Genomic DNA, 8084 nt, shown 5'->3' on the forward strand with positions numbered 1-8084 from the left:
TCAATTTAAACTATGATGTAAAATACTCGCCAAAAAAAGAATGCTCAATGAATGCTTATTTAACTAGGCAAGTCAGTTAAGAACAAATTCTTATTTTCAATGGCAGCCTAGGAACAGTGGGTTACCTGCCTGTTCAGGGGTAGAACAACATATTTGTACCTTGTCAGCTCGGGGGTTTGAACTTCCAACCTTCCGGTTACTAGTCCAACGTTCTAACCACTAGGCTACTATGGGACAGCTTGAGATCCAATTTGAATATTGAAACAATGTTGCAAATGTTGCAAATGTCAGAGAGACAGACAGCAAGGTTTATACAAATCTCTGCTGTTGAAAACTACATTTTAGTCTAAAATAAATGTGAGATAATGTCTAAATGATTTTTATAGTTGAGATCAAGTTTATAAATTGCCTGGCTGGGCTAATAAGACAGTGGATTCCGCAGTCAGATGGAACAGAGTAAATAGGCAAAACATAATCAATTTAGCTGGTGGTAACTTGTGGAATAGACACTGTCTGGAATGCGGTTTCAATCTAGCGGCATTCAGGATTAGACCCACCCATTGTTCAAAAAGTCACATTGCCGGCGTTCAGATGGGTTCTGAAAAAACATTATCAATCATTGGGAAATAAGATTATACTCTAAGGTAAAGTGTTTATTTTTAGGACAATCTCAGTAGAAATTCTAAAAATAGAGAGGTTCAAAATAGAAGGATGTATTGCAAAAGGAAATAGTAAAACGGTAGTGTACTGGGAAAGATGCGTTAGTCTGTGGACAAAATTTGAGTGTATTGTATATGTGCGCAAAAATAGCTGTAAGTAGCACTAGATAACGTATTGTTTATCCATTTCTTTACTCCAATCAGAGGAGTGGTGGTATGATTTAAAAAATATATATAACAATATGGGGATTAGAAATTATGCAAACAATTAATTTGATAGAATCTAAGTGTGTTTTCAGCATGTATTCTAAGGCAGAAAGACCACTGACTCATAGGCTTTTAGATTCTCAGGAAGTCAGTGACGCCAATGAAGCTGATTGAAAAGGGATGGAGGAGGATTAAGTAAGAGTCATGCCTGCGGCGAGAGGCAGAGAGGGGTCGCGATCAATCGCACAGTGACACCATTGACCAACATGCCTCTGAGATTTACAGGGATCTCCCCTGATGATTACAATGTACCATAGTACCCTCCAAGCTCATCATCAAGCTGGAGGCCCAGGGTCTCAACCCTGCCCTGTGCAACAGGGTCCTGGACTTTCTGATGGGCCGCCCCCAAGTGGTGAAGGTAGGAAACAACATCTCCACTTTGCTGACCCTCAACACTGGGGCCCCACAAGGGTGTGTACTCAGCCCTCTCATGTACTCCCTGTTCACCCACGACTGCGTAGCCATGCACGCCTCCAACTCAATCATCAAGTTTGCAGACGACACAATAGTAGTGGGACTGAGCACCAACAACGACGAGACAGCCTACAGGGAGTGTGGTGTCAGGAAAACAACCTCTCACTCAACGTCAACATAACAAAGGAGATGATTGTGGACTTCAGGAAACAGCAGAGGGAGCACCCCCCTATCCACATTGAAGGGACAACAGTGGAGAAGGTGGAAATTTGAAGTTCCTGGCCGTACACATCACAGACAAACTGAAATGGTCCACCCACACAGACAGTGTGGTGAAGAAGGCGCAACAGGGGGCTGAAGAAATGTGTCTTGTCACCCAAAACCCTGACAAACTTTTACAGATGCACTATTGAGAGCATCATGTCGGACTGTATCACAGCCTGGTACGACAACTGCACCACCCTCAGCCGCAAGGCTCTCCAGAGGGTGGTGCGGTCTGCACAACGCATCACCGGGGGTAAACTACGTGCTCTCCATGACACCTACAGCACACGATGTCACAGGAAGGCCAAAAAGATCATCAAGGACAATAACCACCCGAGCCACTACCTGTACACACCGCAATCATCCAGATGGCGAGGTCAGTACAGGTACATCAAAGCTGGGACCGAAAGAACAGCTTCTATCTCAAGGCCATCAGACTGCTAAACAGCAATCACTAACTCAGTGATTGCTGCCTACATTGAGACCCATCACTGGACTCTTTAATAAATGGATCACTAGTCACTTTAAACAATTCCACTTTAAATAATGCCACTTTAATAATGTTTACATATCTTAGATTACTCATATCACATGTATATACTGTATTTTATACCATCTATTGAACCTTGCCTATACTGCTCGGCCATCGCTCATCCATATACTTACATATTCTCATTCACCCCTTTAGATTTGTGTGTATTAAGTAGTTGTTGGGGAATTGTTAGATTACCTGTTAGATATTACTGCACTGTCAGAACTAGAAGCACAAGCATTTCTCTACACTCGCATTAACATCTGCTAACCATGTGTATGTGACCAATAACATTTGATTTGATAAGGCCTAAAGGTACTCTATATGGGGTGGTCGTTACATAAAACACATTGAGGATGGGTTGCGTTGCAGGAGGTAGTGTCTGATGGATGGACTTGGCTGGGAAGAGTGTAACCTTTTCTCTGCTGCTGACACACTTACAGTACCTGCAATTCTCTATAGGAATTTTACATGGGTGCATTGTTGCCATGTTTCTGCTGCTTGAACAGCTGGAATGGCAACGTCATCTATCAAGAATTTAATGAATGCCACTGCCAGTGGAATAATGTTTTCTGAGAACGGAAGTGAAAATAAATGTTTAGGTTGCAGGGAGGTTCTGAGAACGTTTTATTCTAGTTCCTTGAAAGTTTTCCTGGGAGGTTTAAATAATGCTCTGAGAACGGAAATTATAGGTTACTTGGCAGTTTATGAATAACTTCCTTAAAGCGTGAAACGTATTCACACACAGAAGCGGATCAATTACACTGCTAGCTTATTTTTGGGTTAACTCCAAGCACAGATAGGACACATGGAAATTAATTTCCTTAGGCATTGATCATTTTTAGGGTTAGTTTTTTTTTATTTATTGTGACAGTATAAGTGAGATTCAAACCTATAAACTTCTCTCTATCCATGGAATAAGTCCACTGCACCACCAGGATGGAGCTAGTATGCCCTGTTTTTTTAGCTGTTCAGCTTCGTCTATTTAAATGGACCTCATTTCAAAGATACCAAGCACTCATTAAGAGCCGGTGTGGCCAAGTAGTGGGTGCAGCCAACACACCTGAACACATTTAACAAGATAGAGGATAGAGTTTTGTTGATGTTGAGAACAGATTTTATGCGGTATGTTTTTAAATACGGAGTGGCTGCAGTTCTGGATTTTCTGGAACCCGACTTGCAGTGGCTATTGATAAAGAGATTTCTGTGCATCATTTTGGCTGTGGTAACTAGTGACGACCCCTTGACATGGAGGGGGAAACTTCATGTTGTACACTAAATATATGGTTGACATGTTCAAAATATTCATTCCATTCCTAAAGTGCGATGTCATGTTCTTTTTTCAAGAGGCGTATTAGGCTACATGTAGCTATCACGTTGTATACAAAAGACCTTGATCGACGTGTTCGTACAAACTTTATATTTCATGTCATTAGCTGATGAGTTACATGCAGCTATTTAGGCAATCATATCAAACACAAGCAAGACACAGACAGGCAGTAAAAATATAGATTATTTTCATTACAAAAATTAGCTAGTTCTTTTTTCAGCATCTCTTCCTACAATATGTCAGCATTATTATGAACACACAAAACAAATCGGTCAGGATACAGATGCTCGGCTGCCTAGAACATTCGGCTGCCCAGAGGTGGAACTGCTAGCAACTGCTAGAAAGACACAGACATTAGCGATTTAATGTTATTTTTCCATCATAATTCCAAACATTGGCTAAGCAGTCGGCAGACAGGCAGTCAAGGTAGTAGTGTGCTATTTTTCAGGAGCTCTGGCTAGTGGCTACGATATCTCAGCAACCATAAAGATTAGCCAACCTACATCATCACACAAAACGCTGATCGTTTTTGCTCCAATGCAATGTGTATTGCACCAGAAGAGGAGTGTGAACTTCAAGCCAATCATGATGGGAAACATATTTTATAAAGTTCCAAGTGGTGAAAGCCTTGCAAAAGTCTATCCCTTCAGCAGAAACGTGTGAAACGCTTCAGTTGCTACAGCTTAACCACCAACATGTTGTTCATCATGTCAGCACTAAAGAAAAACAAAAGGTACCATCAGACTTGAACACCTCAGAGGCAATACTGAAACAGTTTGAGGACGTTTTTGAAGGGATGGGGGCTCGACCAGGTGAGCTTGACCTGGTGGGGGATGAGTCTGTTAGACCAGTTCAACAGATTCCCCACCGAATCCTTTTTCCACTGAAGGAAAAGACACTAAAGGCTGTTGATTCAATGGAGGAACAGGGTGTCATTACGAAGGTCACCAAACCTACTAAGTGGATAATCCACATAGTTGTGGTGGAATAACCTGGCAAAATAAGAGTCTACCTCGATCCAAGTGCCCTGGACAAGGCCTTACGTAGGGCAAATGACCAAATACCTACCATTGAAGAAGTACTGCCAAGCCTGGCAAAAGCGAAAATATTTTTGGTTATGGATGCAAAAAATGGGTACTGGCAGGAAAAGTTGGATGAAGAGAGTAGTTACCTCACCACATTCTGGACCCACAAAGGTAGATATCGGTGGACAAGGTTACCTTTTGGAGTGAAACCAGCTGCAGAGGAATGACAGCGAAGGCAACATGATGCACTTCAGGGACTGCAAGGAATAAGCCTCATAGCTGATGACATCCTGGTATAAGTCTGTGGTGCTACAATGGAAGAAGCAGTGCAGGACCATGGCCACAACCTGACTCCACTCTTACAAAGAGCAAGGGAGATGGATCTAAATCTGAATAAAGACAAAGTTAAGCTCAGGCTCACAAGTATTCCATACATGGGACATATTTTGACAGCTGAAGGCCTGAAGCCAGACCCCAAGAAGGTGGAAGCAGTACAGCAACCTACAGACGCAAAAGCAGTGCAGCGACTGCTTGGTTTTGTAAATGATTTAGCCAAATGTTTACCTCCTCTGTCTGACGTATGTAAGCCATTGCGTTGGCTGACCAATAAAAATGTGCTGTGGGCATGTCTTCCTCAACATGATGCTGCATTGGAGCAAATCAAGAAATTGATAAGCAACCAACCAATACTGGGGTACTATGACCTCTCTGGGGAAGTGACCCGACAATGTGATGCAAGTGACAAAGGCCCAGGGGCAGTGCTCCTGCAGAAGGGGCAGCCCTTTGCATTTGCTTCAAGGACATTGACACCCACGGAGCAAGTGTCCGTTTGCCTGTGACCGTTTTGATCAATACCTTCATGGTAGGGACTTTATCACGGTGCACACTGATCACAAGTCGCTTGAGGTTATCTTAAAAAAAACAATTTTGTCTGCCCCGAAGCGACTTCAAAGGATGATGCTAAAGCTTCAGCGTTATCAACTACAGGTAGTATACAAGAAGGAGTAGAGCTTCACATTGCAGATTTATTGTCTAGGGCAGCACTACCAACAACTAGTCACCCGCAATATCGGACAAATGAGACTGTATATGCTCTTCAGGCTGAGGTTGAAGATGTGAACCATGCTACAGGTCAAAACATCTGCCTGCAGACACGGGATACTATCAAAGCTCATTCAGCAGAGGACAAGACTTCTCAAATGCTTCCGTCTTTTATCCTAAGAGGCTGGCCGGACTCAAAGAGTACGCCCATCCTGTTGAGGGACTACTGGACATACAGAGACAAACTCACAATGCAGGAAGAGGTCATCTACAAAGACGACAGGGTAGTAGTGCCAGAAACTCTACGCCCAATGATTCTCTCTCATATTGATGCAGGGCACTCAGGGGTCGAAGCAAGTCTCAGGAAAGCCAGAGACTCAGTATTCTGGCCTAGCATGACCGAATAAATTTTGTGGCTGTGTGCAGCATATGTAGTAGCTAACTACCGAAGCAACAAAAGAAAACTTTGCACCCACATGATGTACCAGCACATCCTTGGTCTAAAGTGGGAATGGATCTGTTCACAGTCATGAACGTTCCTTGTCTGATTATAGAGGACCACTATTCCGATTTTTGGGAAGTGGAGAAAGTGATTGACAAAACAGCCACTTGCATTATCGACTGTTTTAAGCAGCAGTTTAGCAGATATGGCATACCTCACAGTGGTGTAGTTCCGGATAATGGGTCCCAGTTCACGAGCCAAGACTTTGCTTTGTTTGCATTAGCCTGGGAGTTCCATCATGTGACCTCCCCACCCTACCACAGCCAGAGTACTGGTAACGCAGAGTCAGCAGTGAAAATAGCAAAGATTCATCACAAAGGCTATACAGATGTGTGGCAAGCCATTTTGGTGTCGAGAAAAACTCCCACAGAGGGCTTTGACTGCAGTTCTGTACAGCGCTTATTGTCTAGACGCCCTCGCTCTCTGTTGCCAACAACTCCCAAGCTCCTCGCACTAAAGGTCATTAGGGATGTTCAGGCACACAAGCGTGCACGTCAGGATAAGTCAAAACATTACATTGACCAGTATGCAAAAAATCTACCTGTAATAAAACAAGGCTAAGCTGTCAGAGTGCTCCTGTCACCTCACACCAGGGATGCCACATACATATTGGCACATACATAGGGCACATTAGGGCAAGGTCATATGAAGTGGAAGTAAAGGGCCGAAAGTATCGAAGGAACCGGAAGGACATACCCCCAGTTCAGGAGAGCATATGGCACAGGAGGGACACATGGGATGACTGTGAATATCCTCTGGATCGTGTGGGCATTACACATAAAGAGGAGACTGGGAAGACCCCACCAGGGCAGTTATCTCTGCCGACAGTACCTCCGCAATTTCAGGATGCTGTGGAAGAGGAAGGAGAGGCCCTGAGGCTCCCAGATGTGCCCAACGTTCCAGAGGTCCTAGTGGTATCAGTGTGACACACTAGGACAAGGGCTAAAATAAGGGAGACAATGTCCCTTAAGAGATGGACAATGAATTGTGTTATATTAAAATATTTTTTTTAAAAGGTGTTGATAATGTAAATAGGTATTTTCACTGTGGTATTGAAATGGTATGAAGTGCTCGAGCTAATTATATATGAAAAGGAAGATGTTAAGATAGTGGGCATAATGCCAACCTAGAGATGGCAGAACGTGATCCATATCCTTAGCTTTGAGAAATAGGTTTCCGGAGGGGGCGGGACAGGGCGGGGCAGGGACAAAATCGCTGTATTCACAACCACGGGCCTTTTAAATAACATTCTTAGAAAGTTAATTTAAAAATACATTAAAATTCTGAGAAAGGAATGTGTTTTTAAATAAACATTTTAGAATGTATTCTAAATGTTACTAAACTTTTCATGTGTTTTTTATGGAAAGTCTTCTTAACATTCTCAGAACAATTTGAGAATATTAATTTTAATAGAACCATGCTGAAGTACTGAAATTCCCACAAAATAACGTTGTTTCTTAACGCTCTCTGAACCATTTGAGGACATTCCCAATGTCAAACCAATTGGAGAACGTTCCTAGAACATTACCAAAATATAAATGAAATGTAACCATGTTTTAACTTGTAGGAAATGTTCTGTTAAAGTAATGAAATGCCAAGAAATATCGTTTTTTTGTTAAGATTCTTAAATGTGCTGAGAATGTTCCAAAGCCAAGTAACGATCCTGCACCATTCCCAGGAAGTTGTTGGAAAGTTGTATGCAAATTAACCTTAGGACAACCACGCACTCACCAAACTCTAAGAAACATATTGTAACGACCCTGGGTTTATAAGCGCAGATATCGACTACCGCTCGAGCATGCTTTTGGGGCATAGTCGATAGCGCGCTGGACTTCGGGCTAGCTCCCTGCTTGTTTCATACCAATATGGTTGTCAGAACGTTATGTGCTAGCTGGGTTTTTAAGGTGATATAATAAATGGGGGTTATGTATGTCTTTCTTTGTCACCTAGACTGTTGTGAGCATGTGTTCTGCACTGTGAACGAGTTTGAATGAGTGAGAGAGCGTTCACTCCTCTTGTTGTAAGTCACCCCCGCGTGCGCTGAGGGTGC

Source organism: Oncorhynchus clarkii, chromosome 14, assembly GCF_045791955.1.
Source record: "Oncorhynchus clarkii lewisi isolate Uvic-CL-2024 chromosome 14, UVic_Ocla_1.0, whole genome shotgun sequence".
Lineage (NCBI taxonomy): Eukaryota > Metazoa > Chordata > Actinopteri > Salmoniformes > Salmonidae > Oncorhynchus > Oncorhynchus clarkii.